The 20,546-nt window shown below is 41.3% G+C and overlaps 1 protein-coding gene across 1 annotated transcript in view; it reads right to left on the bottom strand.

Annotated features, from left to right (window-relative positions):
• CASR (calcium sensing receptor) overlaps nucleotides 1-20,085 on the bottom strand; it is a 78,037-nt gene extending 57,952 nt beyond the window's left edge. Inside the window, exon 1 of the mRNA XM_416491.8 lies at nucleotides 20,030-20,085. The gene's annotated coding sequence lies outside the window, so the exon portion shown is untranslated. The remainder of the gene's footprint in view (nucleotides 1-20,029) is intronic.
• Nucleotides 20,086-20,546: the final 461 nt, after the last annotated feature.

Below are 20,546 nucleotides of genomic sequence, written 5' to 3'. Positions count from 1 at the left end.
GGTTGGGATTGTTTTGACTATATTTATCTCAACAGATCTATAATGCTTTCAAACCAAAGGAGGCTGGGAAGACTACCTTTCTCACTTTGGTATTAATTCAGCTGGTGAGTTTAGTACTGTATCTGATTCTACTGCTATACTCTGAAAGAAGTTTTATGTGATTTAGCTGGTAACTAACCTATTGCTCAGTGTGACAGCAGAACTGAGGTGAAGATATTAACCTAAAATAATCTGCATTCTGAGCAAAGGCCTTTGTCCACTCTTTGTTGTACAAAAATGGAATGCATAAAAGTACAAGCACTCATTTTCTTTCAGTACTCAAAAACTGAAGTGTTTAAAAAGGTATGGGACATTCATTCTGTCAGAGCTCCTCCCTGAAACATAGCAGGGGATCCCAAGCTTGTCTTTGGTGAGCCTAATTGCTTGGCTTTGCATTCCTTGTCTTTATAAATGGAGCCTTTTTTCTTCTTGTGTTAGATATATAAGTTTTCCCAATTTGTATCAGAAGAAATATTGGCAAGAGTTATCAGAGCTTCAGGGAAGGACAGATGAACCTCTACAGCAGTTCCATGTGAAGAGTGAAGAGTCCCCAGTGTGGCACCAGGGAACATCCACCATCAACACCCTGCAGTAAGACCCACTTAGAATCATAGAATCACCAAGGTTGAAAAAGACCTCCAAGATCATCCAGTCCAACTTCCACCTATCACCAATATTTTGCACTAAACCATGGCCCTCAGTACAACATTTACATGTTTCTTGAACACTTCCAGGGACAGTGACTCAACCACATCCATAGGCAGCCCATTCCAGCGCCTCACCACTCTTCCAGAGAAGAAGAATTTCCTAATGTCCAAGTTGAATCTCCCCTGGCACAACTTGAGGCTGTTCCCCCTAGTCCTACTGCTAGTTACATGGGAGAGGAGGCTGACTTCGATCCTCTACGCATCCCCAATGAACACAGCTGCATCACTCGACCACAGCATTGCAACCCCTAGTTAGCACCGTGCCTTTTAAAATCAATATTTTCAATTGACTTCCTCCCTCCCCACCTCATTCTGAAGGTGATCTTTCTGGAACACAGAAACAGCCGGGGTCACACTCCAGTGAGCCCCATCACCTCACCTACCTGCCAACTCTGCAGCTCTACGCGCTTCATCTCCGGGACGACGGTGTGACTTTTGAAGGCTCCATGCCTCATTTAGCCCTGGTAATGGCCTAATTGGGTTGGAAAAATGCAGGAGCAGGACCGTGATAAAAAACAGCTCTGCTGTGCTTATTTAAGCAAGTGGAAAAAGAAAAGAGAAGAATAGAAAAGAAAAAAAAATCCACACATTTCCTACTTTGAATAGGTATTTGTGCGTATTTCTTTGTTTATAATAAGGAATTATGCTGACTGGCGGTGTTGCTGTCACGATTAACAAGGCAAATGAAGGTATGCTGGGAGAAGGCCAGGCTTAAACGGACATTCCTCCTTCAGAGTGGTTCCTGTGGGTGCAAGCCCTCTGTTCATGGAGCTTAACTCTATCCCTGAATGGCTCTCACAGTGAATGAGTACATTCATTTGCTACATGAGAAAGGAAACAAGGCAATCCTGGTGACAGGAGTCATCATGCTACGTATAGGCTCCTTTGCCAGATCATGGCATAAACCAGATGCTTATTCACCATTTCGTGACTATACCTTCCCCTTACTTGGGAGGATTTTTGCTTCCTACAAAAGGAGAACCATCCCACTCAGTCTTCAGCTGCTCCTATAATTATTTATCTAGAAACCCTAAAAGAAGGAAATGCTGTCTTTGCCATCTGGAAATCTCAAAAAACAAAACAAACAAAAAAAAAACAGCAACAACAAAAAAACTGGAGGGAGGCAAGAGAGAGAAGCAGCCCATTTTTAAGTTTCAGAAGGTACCTCACATGTTCATCTAAGGAACTGTTCTTCAGCAACAGCCCAAGTACAAGACCAGGGAACTAACTGTGCTTCCTGCCACCTGAAGATAAACCCAAAATATGCTTTGTAGCGAAAAGGGCAGCCTTCCCATCTGATCGCTTTATCATGGACACTTCTGATCCCTAGCAAAACCCCAGGTATTTAACTGGCTTTTTTCTCCTCCTTTTTCTCTCTGAGGGAGACCCTGTTTCTGTGTCAAATTAGAGCCCACAACGCTTGTATAGCATGGAAGCTATATTTGCCACCGTGTACAGGACAACCTGGATCCATTTTGCCTCTCTTACCTGGGCAGTGGTAAAAGTACAGCATCCTACTCTGTGTTTGGTCTAATATCAAAAATTCCAACAGATGTTTGGCTGATGCAGCCTCCAGAAGACCTTGCTGTAAATCAGAATGCATATTCATTGAGAATATTTTGAAAATGAGAGTGACTGTTGGTGCTCCTCTTTACAGTACTGTCCTATAAATATATCCAACAGCAAACAGCACTGAACAAGAATGAGCAGCTGGTTGGACAAAACCAAACCAAACCAAAAAAAAACTCCAAAGAATTTTCAGGCGACTCCTCATGCTTCCTTTTGAAGTTCTGCTGGAATCACTCCTAATGACATTCTACTTATCTCCTGAGTTAAAGTTTTCCTTCTGATTATGATTTGCTTGCTAACTTGAAATAAACTTTGTCATGAGGGATGTGCTCCTGCTAAGAAGCATGTGCTGAACCTTTGGTGTGAGCAGTAACAAAATGACTTGTTACATTTCCCAGGGCTCCTGTGGCAATGCAGACTCTCCCCTATGGAAGCTGGAATAGCTCAGCCACAGCCAAGAAGATTTAACTGCTTGCCTTGAACCAGCAACTGTCTAGGTATTAATAATGGTGATATGGTCACAGTCACCTTGTGCAAGCAGAATGTGGCATCAATCAGTAATGGGCTGGTTCCAAAACACAGAACTGCGGCTTTAAACAGAACAAACTTCCAACGTTTAGAACAACTGTTAGCCTGATTGGCTGGTAATGCAAAATCAAATGGGAAATATAAAATAAAGTGTTAAACCTATCCAATCACAGGGAGATGTGTGTTTATAAGCACAAAAATATTTATACTGAAACAGAAACTGTCTAGGCTAAAAGATAGCAATAAAGAAGACAGAAATAAAACATAGGAAAATTCACTTATTTGCAACGTGGCAGAAATGGAAAAGTAAGTGTTAAAATAAAATACGCAGGGAACTAACGAGGGAACTTAATAAAATGAAGGAAACACAAATAGTTAATAGGGATAAAGGGAGAAAAAAGATATTTTTATAAATAATAGGAAAAGCCTAGGACTGGCCATGAGCCCACTGCTAGATATGGATGATAAAACTGTAAATAACAATACAAAAAAAAGGAGGAAATACCCAATAAACATTTTGTCCTTTGCACAACATTTTGTCCTTGGAATAAATCTGGAGAATGTATCATCCCATATTACGTCAGCACAACAAAATTCACTGTAGGTAATAAAAAGAGATGTGAGATGAGATCTGCTAAAATTAAATGTTTTCAAATCAACAGGCCTGGAGACTTACATAAACTGAATGAGGAGTTCTTCGAACCACTGGTGTTGATACTGAACATCTAATGGAAAACGGGGAAAATTCCAAAGGGCTGGAGAACTGCAAATGAGTCTAGGCATTAAATAACTACTAAAGAAGAAGTGCCTACGAAATTTTAGGCACTGTACCTCAATATCAATGTGGATACAGTAATGAAGGGAGTTATGTTAGCATTCTTTCTAAAAGCGAGTAAGGATAAAATTAAATTAATGTGAATCATCTTTTAACACACACACACACACACACACACACACACACACACACACACACACACAGCATCCCACTGTTCTTACTGTGATAAGCTAACTTGATAAAGGCAACTGTGTGTATCACGTGGGCTTCTCCAAGACATTGGAATGTACAAATTAGAAAAGTGCAGTTAATGGAGAGATTCAAAACTGATTTATGAAGGCAGCTCAAAGGTTTTCTTAAAGGGTTTATATCAGTGACTGGGATAATTTATCAAGAGATCACTTGGGAATCAGTCTCATTCTGAACCTACTTGATGTTTTTTAGTTGGTATCTAGATAGTCAAATAAAACTGATTTTGTTAAAAATTAAGAAGATAAAAGCTAGCAGTGCTAGCTAGCAATTTTATATATAAATATATTAAATTTATAACATATAAATGATCACTAATATTGGAACATGTGCATTATAACCCTCCCATTGGGACCAGTGGTTTCCTGTATGTGCTCTATGTGCTTGTCTTTCTGGTAGCTCTTCATTGAGATGAACACTACAGCCACATCTCATGTTTCAAGGCTTCTGTTGACAGCCCGCGGGAGGTAGAGCACAGCTCTTTTTTCTGATGCCCAATTTACCCGCACACTCTAGGATGCTTGAGGGAAGACAAAGCTTCCTTGATCGGCAGCATCCAGACTGGGACCTTGGAAAAGTTGCACCAATGTCCTGCTAGGACACAAAGGATCTTTTTTTTTCTGAAGTGCGTGTGTTGGTCTATCTTGCACACATGCTGAGGGTCAAATTTAAAGTCAGATATGGAATTAGGAAGGAATTTTCCATCCCACAGAGGCTGGCGAGAGTCCCAAGTGCAGCTAAGTCACTGTTTTCTTTTCTATCTCCGTAGACTTGCACAGAGAGATGCAAACAACAAATTTAAAAACGGAGATTTGATAGATTGATAAGATCTTCAAAAAATAAGACATTTTCTCAAGGGATGCAATCACAGCCTTCTTTCTTGTGAGTATATTTGAGGCAAAGGACATGCATAATATTTGGGTAGAGGAAGGGAACATGTGATGTTGTATGTCTCAGGACAGTTTTACTCCAAGCTCCCCAGAGTGTACCACGATTCTGAAACATAGATAGTGTGTATGCCACAGATGTGTCACTGTCATGAAAGTAGAAAAATGTGAGACTGGATTATGCTGCACCTTATCTATACTTTGTCTGTTGAGGAATTAGCTCTCTTCTCAGCAGAACTGTCACATTTCAGCTATTTAGGCAGCCAACTCAGAATATCTTAAAAAGTTGTGGTTTTTAATTTTTTTTTTATTATTTTTTTAAAAGAAAAACAACAAAAAAAGCTGCCACTAGTTTTAATTGTTGTAACTACTGGTGTTGACATATCAACTTACTGACATGGGAAATGTTTCCTATAGTGTCAGCACTGTGAAAGTTCAAGTCTAGGTCACATGTATACTTGCCTAGAATATAAAGAAAAAACCTTGATAAGTTCCAGATCCAGAATGCTTGTGCTGTGGGTGCTACTGTAGTGAAGCAGAACAAGCCAAACTTGATTTTCAGATAGTAGGCTAAACCTGCAGTGTTAGCAATGGAGCGATATTCTGTTTTGACTTACAAAGTGAATGGAAAAAAGATGAAGCTTCAAAAAAGAGTAAATATAGACTAGCAAGAGGTCATTTCATTGATAATTTACTTTTAAAAGAGGTACCCACACTTCAACCACTGCACCTGAAAACTCATTCTCTAATCATCCTGAGGCTTCTCAATAAAGTGACGTAGTATTATATTCTATTTTTAACAGGACAGACTCAATATTCAAAATATGCCTTCACTAAGCCCAAGTCTACCAGATCTGTAGTCACCCAAAAGAGCTAATGTGATACAAAGTGAACAGAAATACTCTTAGAATTAATCTGCAAATTGAAAAAAAAAACAGTCATAAGATCACTATTGAAAAGAGAGACCTAGGACATAGCACAGAAATGAACTTGAGCAAATCAGTAGTTCTGTAACTAGAAAGCTCTTTGAAAATACCAGACAGACAGTGAAAAAGTAGCATCAGTTGTCAAGGCAACAAACATTTAGAAAGTGACTGGGAACAGCAAATTTTAATCAAATTTGGTTTTTGTTTTTAATTGATAATGTCTGAAAACATTGTTAAAGAGGCTTGCTAAAGACCCAGCACAATCACCTTTGAATTATAAAATGTCAAGGCAGATTGCTCCTAACTCTTCAGAAGACAACAACATATTTGTCCTTCTTGATATTTGCAAAGCTGAAGGAAACGAGTTCAAACAAAACAAAACAAAGCACCCACCCCACTGGTCCTTCTGAAAAGAATCAAGGAGAATATAAAACTAACATGAGCATTTATAACCTCTTCCTGAGCTCAACCCATTAGCAACAAAAATATGGCCGAGAAAACAGCAGTAGAAGGTATACTGCATCAGTAAGACTTCCAGTGCTCACTGTGTATGTCCTATTTCTTGCCAGCTTTATTTCTTGCTCACTCATTTCTTCTTGTGTAATGGTGGATGCAGCCAAAGAAACCTCTGCTTCCAAGCCAGTAAATAAAGAGATAACAATTAGCATTGACCTCAGCAGTTTGGAGTATGCTAAGACTGAACCATTGTTTCTCCGTAAAATAAACAAAATGTTATTATTATATATATAATATTATGATAATAATACTGTATAGTCCTCTCATGGCTTCTCTCCAAGGATCCAAAACTACCTAATAATCATTAAGCCTCTTCACTCTTGGATGACAAATGGTTCTTTCCCACAATGTACAAGTGGGAGGATATAATGAACAGCTAATGCTTATACCTCTAATTAAAAATAAAGCTTTCATGATTTTCTTTGTAAATGTTTATTTAATTTCTGAAAAGCGAAATTGGGGAAGTATGCTATTCTATTCCAGATTCCCTCCACCCCTTCAACTCTCCAAAGACTTTAAATAATAGCCTGTAAATCCAATTTCTGTGTCTGGAGGCTTGGCGCTAATAGCTCTGTCTGGAACATCATTATCAAGGGACAGTAAGTGTCACAAAGGGATTTCTGGAGAGATATAAAAGATTCCCATAGTCTCAGAGAGAGATTAATTAGAGAGGAATATTATAAAGTCATGTAATTTTGATTACCAGAGTCCCAGTAAGACCACCAAGATTTACATAAAAAAAAAAAAAAACAAACAAAACAGATCCACACCTCCACATAACTTGCCTGGATCCTTTCTCCAGCAGAAATCATTGCTGGTTATTTCAGATCAAGATATACACTGAGCCGCGATAACCAATCCCCCACATCAAGTCTCACCTTCAACAATTTTAAGTTGTTGAAGTACTGATGCAAAAGGACTTCATATTTCTATCAATAACTTTCATCATTAACAATTAATATTCTTATCGATATGATTACTCATCATTACTTTTTTAAAAAAGAATTGCTTTTGTAAGCCTGCTATATTTTTGGGTTGATAATTTTTTTCCGGTACTTATGTTTTCTACAGACTGACATATATATCCACTATGTACTGTTTTATCTGTTTGATCAGGCTTAAGGACAGAGATGGGCAAGTGTTCCCAAACATACAGTTGTGCACATGTCAAGACTATCCAGTAGAGGCATTTGGAGCCAAAAAATTAGGAATGATCCGCTGAAATCCAGAAACAGAAGTTCTATTGTTCTTTTTCCTATTTCAGAGGTAAGCCATATTTAACCCAGTTGTCCTTACTGTGTTTGTCACCGTACCTTCTATCAAGAACTACCAATTAGACACCGTACAGTTCTTATTTAAATATTTGTGTGATTAATATTTCTAAAATTAGGGTTTATAAACATATATATTTAGATGTCAGGGGGAAGTTTTTCACTGAAAGGGTGGAGTGTCTAGCCATTAAATAAACTGCCCAGAGAAGCTGTGGGTGCCCCATCCCTGGAGGTGTTCAAGGCCCGGTTGGATGGGGCCCTGGGCAGCCTGACGTGGTGGGTGGCAGACCTGCCCATGGCAGTGGGGTTGGAACTGGGTGGGCTTTGACTTGCCTTTCAACCCAAGCCATTCTGTGGTTCTGATTCTATAATTTATATTCAAATGTTTAATACATTTGTGTATTTAGAATCCTGTAAAGCCTGCAATGAAGCAGAGTGTCTATGCCTGTCCGTCCATCTGCTGTTTCTGAATTTGGCTTTGTTACTAAGACTATCAGCTATGCTGTGTGTTCTGGGAGGTAGCCATGCTGGATAGTGTTTGCATGATGCAAACCCTGTAAAAACATGCAAATTATACTTTACATGCAGTTTTAAAACAACACATTTGTAAACATCAGGGTAAATTCCAAGTCTCATTTGCAAGAACACAGGTGTCAAGCCTGGACAGTTACATAGGTCCATCATCTTCAGGAGTTCAAGACTTGAGAGGTTTCTGTTTAAACACTTTTTACTACTAATGCATTTGACATAAATTTTAACAGATCAATCATTGCAGAAAATCATGGCTACTGGAGAGGTGGCACTTGTCTGCAACACTCAGTTTCTGCTTGGCCCTGACTTGATTGAAAGGCTTGAACTGGGCCATCCTGTATACCAGCTGTTTAGGCAACCATTATTTCATCATGAAGTGGCTCTTCCTTTTTGATTTTAAATCGTATCATATATTTGAAAAAAAAAAAAAAAAACCAACAAAAAATCAAAAAACAACCTTTCCCAATGCAAATTCTATAGCTTTCTGTAATTCAATTCAAGTAATTTCACTTTTTTTTCTGTCAAAACCAAGCCTTATTTCTTCTTCAAATCAGTATCACTGAAAACAATTCCAGTCTCCCTTTTTTCTGTTCACACAGGACTGTAAGAATCCATTGGTTTGCTCATGAGTGCACCCAGACAAACTGACACACTGTTCTGTTCCCAGCTAAAGTCCCAGAAGCCACGCATTTAAACACAGCTAGAGAACATAACTATTAACTGCAAAGTGTGAACCTTCAAACATACTCTGCCGTGGGTCAGGTTACACAGCAAGAGGACCAAACTAATTTACCAGTACAGAGAAGGTGTGGCAACGGGACATTCAGGAGCTGAGTAAGGAAAATACCCAGGGCCAGAAGCCAGGAGGTTGATTCAAAAAGCACATATGGCTTGAATTTTAAGAGAGAGGAGTGTCATAGTCCCTGTACTTCCCATCTATTTCCATGGTAATCTCAGTAGCTTCCAATGTACCTGTTTTCTGTAATTGTTTTATCAGGTGGTTAATATGCTCTGTAGGAAATCTGTAGTTCAGAGTCAAATATTTGACGATCGGTTAACCAGACAAAATCAAGTGTTGCTTTGCTCACCAAATTTTCAAAGAACTTGAAAAGCCCCACCTGGAGCCACTTTTGAAAAAAGAGTTCCATCTCTGCCACTCAGGTCTTGTAGTGTCTGCTTTTATGAATCTCTGGAAGAATCTATTGAAGGTAATTTCCATTTGATGCATTCATTTGATTATTGTACAGACGTTTAAAATGTTTTATTTTTTATTTTTGTATTTTTTAATATTGGGGTTTTACACTATTCATAATCCCAGAAATATTCAAAACGGGTAGGGATAAAGTTAAAGTAGCATGCCTAGTTCAAAGTGTTTTGCAAGTGCAGAAGAGTGGTTCAGAATAACAGCATTTGAGAGTTTATCTCTCTTGATACCATTTGACCTTAAAAGGATGTGCACACGCTTTCCACTTTCTAATCTAATAATATTTTAAATTTGTGGAATAGTAAATAACACACAATGAACTACAAATGGGATCCATTCCTGACAACATTTTCTGAACAGCAACAACAACAAAAAAATTCACAATCTGCTGTTGGTTGTACTTTTTTTTTCTTTTGGTACTAATCTGGCGACTACACCATGATTGCACACTATCCTGGAACCAGGACAGGAGCTTATCCTGCTCTTCTTCAAATCTGAGCTGGACCAGAATGATTTTTTGAAAAAAAATGAGGTGAAACAACTCCAGTCATGGTTGCACTTGAACGAGACCTGAACTGAAGAACACAGTAGCTCAGCTCCATAGCATAAGCTAAAGTTTGTACGTTGTTTTACTTTTCATTTCAGTATAGAATGAGTGAAAATGACCTTTGGATTTTTCAATTGGTTGAGATTTGCGTTATCATGTGATGCTCATTTATACAGTATTCCTAGGGTAATATAATAATAGGGGAGCCGTAATAATTTTATGTGCATCACTCTAAGCATCTCAAAGCATTCAAATTTTTGGGGAAGAAGAGATCATAGGATAGTTCATTTAATAGTCTGTAGAGGAACCACAAAATCTTTTTTTCAGACACTCAGGAAAAACAGAGGTAAGTGGAGTTGGGATTAGACGTCATTTGATATAGTTGTCATTTTTTTTAAAGACTGAGGAAATATGTATATTTTTATTTATAATTATTATTTTAATTTAAACTATTACTTTTTAAATAAAACATAAAGATAGCAGAAAGAGATGAATCTTGGCACCGGTTCCAAGCCATAGTTTAAAAATTTAACAGAGGAAGGACCATGTGCTGCAACAAACATTTAGCAGTCTTTCTGAAAAGAAATTTCTCCTAATATCCAAGCTGAAGCCAACTTGACAGCACTTAATTTAAAGTGTGCAAAGTATATAGGGAAAGCATAGAAGTCCCTTAGGTCTCTATGCTCATCTTCAATTTCTATTGGTCCACAAAAGGCAAAGATTAGAGCCTTGAGTTATCTAACCCCATCACCAGCTGTATTATGTGTTTCCTTAATTAAGAGGTGAGTATTCATCATCCCTTTTCCCAGCATGACATGAACTCTTGCTTGCTTAAAATAATTAGTATAGGAGGAAATGTCACGGACACTGCTATGCTACATGCTTTACCAAGAATTATGACTTTCTTTTCCTTCCTAGTTATTGTTTTTGTAGTGTTGCCAGAATAACTCTAATAGTTGCTCTGCTTCTGAAGAAGATGGCACACTAGTGGTTGAAGTACTATGGGGATATGTTAGCTAACAACTACAAACTGAAGTAGAGACAAATTATTTAAAGCACAAACAAAATTTAAGAGCAAAAATATCAGTGGGAAAGGACCTAAAACAATTAAGCTTTTAAATGTTTTACATGCTTATGGTAAATTCTCCCTTTCATCTTTGGGCCTGGAAATTAGATCATTTTAAAACTTGAATGCAAGTTACAATTAAAACAAAATTTAGATCAATAACATGAAGCATAATATGACTGTAAGTACCCCAAAACAGAGATCTGAAAATGATGGTTGTGTATTTTTATATTTTGACAATCCTTGATGCAAAATGGAAACCTATTATGCTGTAATTAAATTTTTTTTAAAGCTCTTTTAGATGTTTGGATGAAACACAATATCTGGATGCCAAGCCACTGTTAGGTGTTTGTACTGTCTGGAACTGTATATTCAAGTCCTGGCTCAGCCCAGCCAAGCCTTCTTATTTCTAAGGCAGCCATTTAAATGTTTCATGATTTACTAGGAGCTGAGCTCTCAAGCAAGGCCCTATAGTGTAGGGTTGTTTTAAAAAGAGCCAATAAAAACAAAATCTTAATACTCTACATGTGTTGTATGCAAGCGTATTCATTTCATAATTTACAAGATGTTACTGTTTTTAATGGTCATCATTCCAAACTTACTTTCCAGTCTGCAAATAGTTAACAACAACAAAGAGCTGTCAGAACAAATTGTACCCTCAGTGTCACCTATGCTCTTCCATGTCCTCCGTTTGTTGGCACAACTGTTGCTTAAAAGTCAGTCATTCTCTTGGCAATGCACATGAAAAGAGAGGATACACATCACTGTGTCAGCTCTGCTGGTTTTGCAATGTTATCGTAGAACCACGGTGCCCAAGATTTGTTTTAGCCTTTGGCAACTGCAGCTATGACCTTGACAAATATGGCAACAGATGCACTGAAGAAGAAAATGAGTCTACTACAAATCATTTCCAAGAATAAAATTTCACTTAAAAATTGCAAACACAAATGGTATCATAGTATTGCTCATAGGGAAGATGATTTGGCAAAACCATAAAACTTTCAGAAAAAATAAATAATTTCAGAATAAAATCTTTAAATTACTTTGATGTAGTGGCATTTGAATAATCTTCTCCACAATGATGATCTTTGTTAGTAATTTATTTTAATGGGTCGTCATTCAGAGGACAGTTTGTCAGTACTGAAACTGTGGTTGTATTCTGTCTTGGGATCTTTTAAGACATTTGCCAGGCACTGTCACCAAGATAAGCATGACATCATCAAATGTAGCCATCACCATCTCATGTCCCCCCCTAGAATCATGGCAATTAAGTGTTATCCCTCAGGGTCATTAACAATAATACCAACCAATAAGTCTTTCCCTACAAATAAGGTGCTGACACGCAAAGCAGTTTATCAGAAGCCAGCGTATTGAATAGGAAAAGCATGACATCCTTACACAAACAGCAGATGAGGAGCACTCAACCTTGCCATCCCTACTTTTACCTCATTGACCCCACGCACTCCCACAGCCACAAAAGGGACAAAGTTCTTTTCACATCTCCTGTGGGCAGAACTGTAAGAGAGCAAATAGTGCCAGTGCTGGGTCTACCTCCACTCCCATTCCACTGCTTTATTTTGTTCTTTTAGCTCTATCACTGCATAGAAATTGTCCAACAAAGAGAATCACTGTAACTGTTCTCCCCATATAGTTCACCTATGACACTCAACAGTGTGTATCAACAATTCTGGTTGTATTGAGCTTCTTCCCATTCAGAGTATTTTGTGCCCAATTTGTGTTGCTCTTCCATCATAAAATACTCCTTTGCCCCAGCTAAAAACTGAAATTACATGAAAGCAACAGCAATATCTACAGCAAAACAAACCCCAGAACTTACTCTGCTTCCTTCTGGTTCTTTCCAATGAGTGCTGATAGATCCTGCCTGTATGAGAGTTCAGCCACAGAGCTACAGATACATCAGTCATCAGAGCGCAAGCTCAGCAAGAATAATATGCCTTTGTTGAACAGGAGTTGTATGGTTTAATTTGAGTCAATTTCCAATTAAAACTGAACGCTTCTAGCTCTAATGGTTGTGGACCAAATCTTCAACACAGTGAAAGTACAGTGAAACAAATAACAGTGAGTGTTGCAGACACAGTCCAGAAGAAAGAAGAATTGCAGACATTAACAGCCAGGGACTAAAGCTCAGAGCCTCAGTTTCTTGAGATGTTTGCTACCCACTTAAGGCACAGCAATTTTTACACGCTCTAAGTATTATTCAGGTGCTGCCTAGCCCTGGGGGGCCAGGGCATCTCTTCAAGCTCACACACTGCCACTGTGCCTCCTGCTCCACTTCACAGAGAGGCTGCTCAGAACTCTTACCTGGAAGCTTCCAGGCAATATCATCAAAGTATGATCTCTGATCTAACTGTGGAAGAGGGAGGGCAAAGGCTTCTCTTTAAGATTAAGCAGAGCTTTCTGCTTGATGACTGTTTCCAGGGGCTTAGGTATGCAAATGTCTGTGATAATGGACATGACTCAACAGAGACCATTAAATGTGCAAATATTACATGTGCAAACATGGAAGCTGCAGTTCATCTTAGCTAGCTGGTACAATCACTCAACCTGATACTGTATTAGGAAGTAAAAGGAGCATAATCTGATCGTGGTGTGCTTATTAAAGACATAAATCCAAATAATATCAAGAATTCGTGCCTTTATCTATACATTAACACACTACTGTTGCTATTAATGTTAACTTATCACAACGCTTTAGACTTTAGAGTATCGTACAGAATGTATTTAAAGGACATGGAGGTGCAACAGGTGGAAACTTTCTGTTGACTAGAAACCAATCTTATACCCCATCATTCACGAACTGGATCTGGCCCCTTCAAGCTCTGATTCATAAAACAGAAGAATTATAGTTGTCTCCCTACAGCAAGATAAGGACTGTACGCAGGTTGTCTGAAACCATAAATACAGGCAGCAGCAGATTTAGAATTACAGTTCGGTTTATAAATGGAGGAAACTCATCAGCAGGGTTTGACATTCTATCATTTGTGGAATATGCCAGGTTTGCAAAATATACTAGATACTAGGAGGAAGGTTTTCACTCAGAGGGTGGTGACACTCTGGAACAGGTTGCCCAGAGAGGTTGTGGATGCCTCATTCCTGGAAGCATTCAAGGCCAGGCTGAATGTGGCTCTGGGCAGCCTGGTCTAGTGGTTGACGACCCTGCACACAGCAGGGTGGCTGAAACTAGATGATCGTTGTGGTCCTTTTCAACCCTGGCCATTCTATGATTCTATGATTCTATATGACTATGCAGAAACACACACAGTATATGTGGGACCTAAATGAAATGTAAATTAGTTGTCCTTTGAGCAGATTCCTTTCTTTTGGATACAAAGTCTCCTAGAAGAATCTTCTCCCACTATTCAAAATACTTTCAAACCCCTCGTGTAGAAATAATGACATCTGAACAGCTGCCATAGTGCATGGCATAGAGGCCACTGCTTGGTGTAGACTAGGTATAGATTAGTTAAATTCCTCCTCAAAGTCTAAATGTCAAATGTTGTAAAACATAAACAAATCAGAAGTTCCTAAAAAATACCAATTATGTTCAAAATATTTTAAAATGCATGCAGCTGAATAGGTCACCTTGAAAAAAATGGGAATTAAAAGGCAATCCCTGCCACAAGCATCAACTGCTAAGAGACTCACTCACTCAGACACTTACAGCTGCCCACACAGTGCCCTGTTAGAGCATCAGAGAGATGTGCACCAAGCTGGCAGATGTCACATGTGACCTACAGAAGATCCTTGCCCTTCTGGGGCACAGCAGCCATGAGCTAAACAGTGGACTACTCTCACCCGAAATGACACTGTGTATTTTGAAGGATCCTGAAACTTCAAGGGAAGAGGGAGGGGTGCTGATGAAACTGTTAACAAGCTCTAGGTCATCTCTAAGATGAATTTAAGCAAGGCTGAGTGAACAACACATCTGCTACCTTGATCCTTAATCTGTAACCTCACTGGTGAACACCATCACCACCACAGCTCTCCTGCAGTACCTCTGTGGAGATTTTCTTCAGAGGATCACATGAACGCAGCCATGAGTGGATGCTCCTGGAGATCTCCTGAGTTTGCTGAACTAAAACTCAGTATAAGAGGCACAGATCTGTTGTACATTCCCCGAGTCAGTTGCTGCCATCTTCATCCCCTGCTGATGCTTCCAGTTGGTACCTGAAGAGCTAGGAGCAATGGGGCTGGAGGAAAAATCTCCATGACATGAAATGCCTCCAACAGCTTGTCTTCCGTGTGCTTTTTAGCACAGCCAGTTCTCAAACAAATCAACCTCATGAACAAACAAATGCTTAATGAACGGTGCCAGGGCACTGGTGAATCAAAGGATGGAAAACCAGAAATGGGGAATGAACATCTCCTTTTCAAGCAACGCTACACGATGAAAACAAATCACAGAGAATAGAAAGCAGAAAACACACATTATGTGGTGCTTCTTGGAGAAAAGGACTGCAGCTGTTAGTCTGCCTTGAGGAAATGATGACAGGAAATTAACAGACAAAACATCTTCCATCTCCTATTCCTAATCTGCCTGGGATTATTTCAGCACTTTATGACAAGGAGCAGCTCTCTTTCCCATTTGCAGAGCATATTAAGTATTCTGGTTTCTAACATGCTCTCCTAACACAAGTTAATGATGACAGCAACAAGTCAGCAGCCCCACTGCTTGCAGAACCCAGCATGCTGCTCTGAGAATCATTATGGTGCTGGAGGGACTTGCAGACTGAAGGCAAAAAGCAGAGAGAGCTTTCCTATAGCAGGAGTGATTTACACTGACAGTCTAATGCTAGACTTTGCTTTAGGTTGCTCTTGAATATTTCTTGTAATTTATATATAAAGGAACCTGCCCAGAGAGATGGTGGAGTCACCTTGAGCACCCTGGAGGTGCTCAAGGAACGTTTGGATGTTGTGGTGAGGGACGTGGTTTAATGAGAATCATTGGTGAGAGGTGAGTGGTTGGACTGGGTGATCCTGTGGGTCTTTTCCAACCTTAGCGATTCTATGATTCTAAATGCTTTTAAGTTGAAGGAGGGAAGATTTAGTTTGGATGATGGGGGAAGTTCTTTACCAAGAGAGTGGTGAGGTGCTGGAACAGGCTGCCCAGAGAGGTTGTGGATGCTCCATCCCTGGAGGTGTTCAAGGCCAGGTTGGATGGGGCCCTGGGCAGCCTAATCTAGTATTAAATGGGGAGGATGGTGGCCCTGCCTGTGGTGGGTGGGTTGGAGATTCATGATCCTTGAGGTCCCTTTCAACCCGGGCCATTCTGTGATTCTGTGATAGTTTCTTCTCTTTTGTTCGAAATAAACTATTTTTTCTTCAATTGCTCATGATACACATTGAAATCAATGGTCAACTTCTATGAATTGTTGTATACTTGGACTGCTCAGAGTGCTGCTGATGCATCTGTTAACTAACTCTTAATTGTCATATATTGCTAATTTCAAGTAGTAAGAATAATCAGCAGCATTTTTTAATAATCTGAATTAATAATATACTAAAATTTACACATACTGTAATTTAAGGAAGCATTGCAGAGAATTTTTTATTACTCACTACAGGCTATTTAACGGGTTCCTACTGTATTAAGCTGAAATAACTGTTTCCAGATGCTGACTACTCAGAACAGTCTCAGAAGTAATCAATTTGTGTACACTATTATACAAATCATGCCTATAAAGGAATTCCTGCAGACAGTAGCAGAGATACTGAGCTAATTTCAACAGATGGCAACAGTTTAACTGCAATTAGCAGTATGTTGAGATAACTTATCTACTGTTTTGGTGGTGAGATGCCTCTTAGCAGATTGATTTTTAGCATGTATCTCAGGACTATCAGTATATCTTCCTAGTGGGCTCATAGCTATGGAGAAGACCGAGTTCTGTTCCACAACTGTCCAGAGGCTGCACAATAAATTCAAGACTACACAGTCCCCTCCTTCCACCGATCTCCCACAGATGCCAAAAGGAAGCTTGTACAGAGATCAAAGGAAGAATCTGGGCTCTGTGTAGTAAAATAAAACTTTCAGTTGTTATTTTTTACATCACATTCAGAACTGGTCACTGGAAAGTGTTTCTTTTGCTAGAATTGCTGCCACTCTTGCTCCTATTTCTTTTTCCTTCCCCATTCTTCCTTTTTTATTCTGGCTTCTTTTTCTTCTCTTTATAGCTGTCACCACAAATTCCCATTCCCAGTCCAATATTGGGTGTAGGAATGGTAGTTGTTAGCGTGCAAAGTGCCACCATAACCACAAGTACCTGCACTCCAAGAAGTTTTGGAGAGCAATGGTTCAAACCCACCTCCAGAGTTAGGACACCACACAACGGTCCTAACTCTCTGCACAAGAGAATACTGCAGAACTATATCCACCATTTCACAGTTGTCCCCTGCCCCAACCACGTTTGTCAAAAAGCAAAAATAAGAACCAGGCACTTACTAGATGCTGTCCCATATCATACATTTACCCAGGTGCTCAGGATGTTGTTCATTGAACTATTCAGCAGTAGCACAAGACACTGTGTGCAGGGTAGGCTAATATGTCAACGCCAATGCCCCCAGGCTAACTACAGGTGATTAGAAAGTACTACCTTAAGTAGCAGAAGATTTTCCCTCCAGTTCCAAACTGGATTTAGATGTGTAAAGCCAGTTCAGATACAGGGGAACTAGTTGTAAGATTGCAAAATGGAGAAGCAGTTGTCTAATGCTATGCACCACTGCAGTCAATTGAAACCTACTGAAAATGGTGGGCAAAAGGACAAGAAACTTCATAATGCCTTTGCTTCCATGTTTCCATATAGCAATTAAGTTTTAAAACAATTTCCAGGTTTTGGTAAGGAAATTCCAGGGCGCTTTAAAAATACTTTTTCTAAATGACACATGCCCATTAAGACTGTATGAAATGCTGTCCTTAATCCCACTTTTAAAACAGGAAAACTAAAAGGAAATGGTTTGCCCAAGGTCAGTGTCCAAGTCCAGACCATGTTCTAGAATCATCTCTAGAATGAAGTCACTGGACTGGACTGCACTCACTTGCATTCTGCATACGCATGAGGAGACTATGACCTCCCGTGTTCTGTGAGCTGAGCAGTTCAGCTGCCCTGACTTTCTCAACCAAGTAAAACCTGCAGTCAAGTGGAAGTAGCCCTAATACCTCAAAAGAGATGTTTTCGATACTAAAGCTACCACTCTGCCAGTGGCCTCCTCAGTCCACCTGAGTGTCACTAATGCTCCTAACAATTCTTGGCATAAATGAATGCAGGTAACACATTCCTCACTCTTTCAGTTAATAAGTGACTGAGAAAGCCTATCAACTTATGCAGAAGAGGTTGTTTGCAACCACCAGAACACATGCAGATGCAATGGGAGCTTACTGCCAAGCTCCTATTGTCTCACTTGACATTTTTTCATACTTCATAAAATATTTCTGACAAGCTAATGTAATATCAAGGAAGCACTGCTTTCTGAGAATGGTGGAAAGAACATCAGACTGACAAACTTGGGATCTTCCATTCAGTCTTGAAGTTTGGCAAGGGAACTAACCGTACAATCTGCTCTATCATTATTGTTCTACTGATGCTTTGAGAACAAAGTCAATTTTTTGCCTGGATGCTACCTATTCTACCAATGACCTCTAAGAAATTATAGCTGACACAGTTTGGTCTGGTGAGATTGGACACACACAGGCATAGAGTTAGGATCACCCTGGTAAATATGTAGGTGAATCCAAATGTTCCATCTGAATATCCATCAGATCCCTACATCGTTGCTCAATAAACCTAAATATTCTTAATAATCATCCTGATCATATTCTTTCTCTTCTCACAGTCAGAAGAAATACATGGATCTGGACATCATAGCACTGAGGTCAGTGACCAAATCCCAGTGAATTCACTGAGAACTGAGCTGAATCCCATCTGCAGGCCTGGAACTTGCATTTCTTGTTGAAATGAGAGCTCAGTTCTGCAGAGTGGTGAGGCAAGAAAGGTAGGACAGAAAGGGAAAGGAATCCGCAGCTGCCCAGCCCCACCCTACATCAAGAACAGGAGTTAAGGGCTCTGACTTCCACTATTAGCATAAATGCTCTCAGGGGCACTACCCTGCTTGGGAATTGGCCTTAGCAGCGCCTCACTAATATTCCCCTGACCTTGCCCCTCCCAGCACATCTTCTGTACATGTACACCAGTTGGTGAAACTTGAGTAGGAGGCAAAAAAGTGCTGCCTGTGATGGATCCAAGGCCCAAAGGGGAAACCAGGGAAGGATGCAGACACAGAGCCCTCCTCCTGCACAGCTACGACTGAGTGGCCACAGCACGGGGGAAGTAGGGTTACTGGTGCTGTCTCCTCTGCTCCTTTGAGCCCAGTCTGGGCTGCCCAGCAGGGGTAATTCTAGTCTGCTAGTCTTCTGCATAGGAAGAACACAGAGACGCTTTGGAAAGGCAGAATCTGACAGTGAGCAGAAGATCTGCACATATAGTAGCAAAAACATCAGTAAAAATGGAAACACTTCAAACATTTGCACATATCAAAGAAGCTCTAAAGATCATATCCTGTATCCACAGAAGTCAAAATGAAGGTGTTTGGGAATGATTTGTTAGTTTTAGGAAAATCTCTTCAGCCGTACATTAACATTTGTTTTGTGGAGTGTTAGGTGGTCCCCAAACAAGCCCTACAAATCAGTATTGCTGTAAGTTGTTTTCTGTCGGGTCCACTGGAGGTGACATTTTCCCAGCACGTGTGATTTCAGCAAAGCAACCTGTTGCTCTTTCCAGTTTTCTTATGAATTGCTGTTCTTCACCTCAGTATTATTTCTAGATAACTTCAGCCAGAGAAAACACCTCTGAGCTCTATGGGAACTTCTCTCTTCGCCTGATCCTAGATGTACGGGAAGCCACCCTGCCCCAGATTTGGGGAGGGGGGGGCGTTGGGGCCCCTCTATGCAGTTCCATCTGCCTCTGGCACGGCCGAGCTCAGGCCGAAAGCCCCTCGCTCCCTGCCGCCCCCACCCCGCACCCCAAAGCCAAACCCGGCACCGCGCTGCGGCCCCCCCCGGCCCGGGCGCGGAGCCTCGCCGCCTGCAGCCCCCGCAGCTGCGTCCCGACCCTTCCCCGTGCTTCCCCGGCCCCCAGGCAGGGCGGGCTGCCCCGGCGGCCCCGCTGCCCCCCGGCACCCTCCTGCCCAGCTCCGCGCTCACCTCGTCCCGCCGCCGGGGCCGCTCCTGCCGCCACCAGCTCTTGCCCTTACTCCGGCGCTGGGCAGGGCGGCGGCAGCATCCCCCGCCGGCCCCCCAGCTGCCGCGGCGGCACTTGCAGCCTCACGGGAACCGGCGGCGAGAGGGGAGGAGGTGCGGGGGGGAGAGAAACCCCTGGCCAGGGCCCCGTCCCAGCCCTCCCCGCCGCCTCCGGCACCCGGACCCGCTCTCACGGGCCGCGCAGGCGGGGCGGGCGGCGGGGTTCCGCCCGGGAGCACCCCGCTCCCCGGTACGGAGCGCGGCCGGGCACCGCGCACAGCGAGCGGCGAGCTGGGCGCCTCAGCGTGGCTCCGCCGAGAGTTTGGCGGCGGGGCCGAGCGGAGCGGAGCAGCGATGAGCCGGCTGCTGTCCTTGCGCCGCACGGCTCCTGGTGCTCCGCGGGTACCCCGAGTTCGGAAGTGCGCGGCGGGACGCTGCCGTGGGGAAGGAGACCATCACCCGCTCCTTTTTCCACACCAGG

This window comes from Gallus gallus, chromosome 1 (genome assembly GCF_016699485.2).
Source record: "Gallus gallus isolate bGalGal1 chromosome 1, bGalGal1.mat.broiler.GRCg7b, whole genome shotgun sequence".
Lineage (NCBI taxonomy): Eukaryota > Metazoa > Chordata > Aves > Galliformes > Phasianidae > Gallus > Gallus gallus.
Note: the sequence above shows the minus strand (reverse complement) of the source record. Positions and strands in the feature narration are given on the sequence as shown.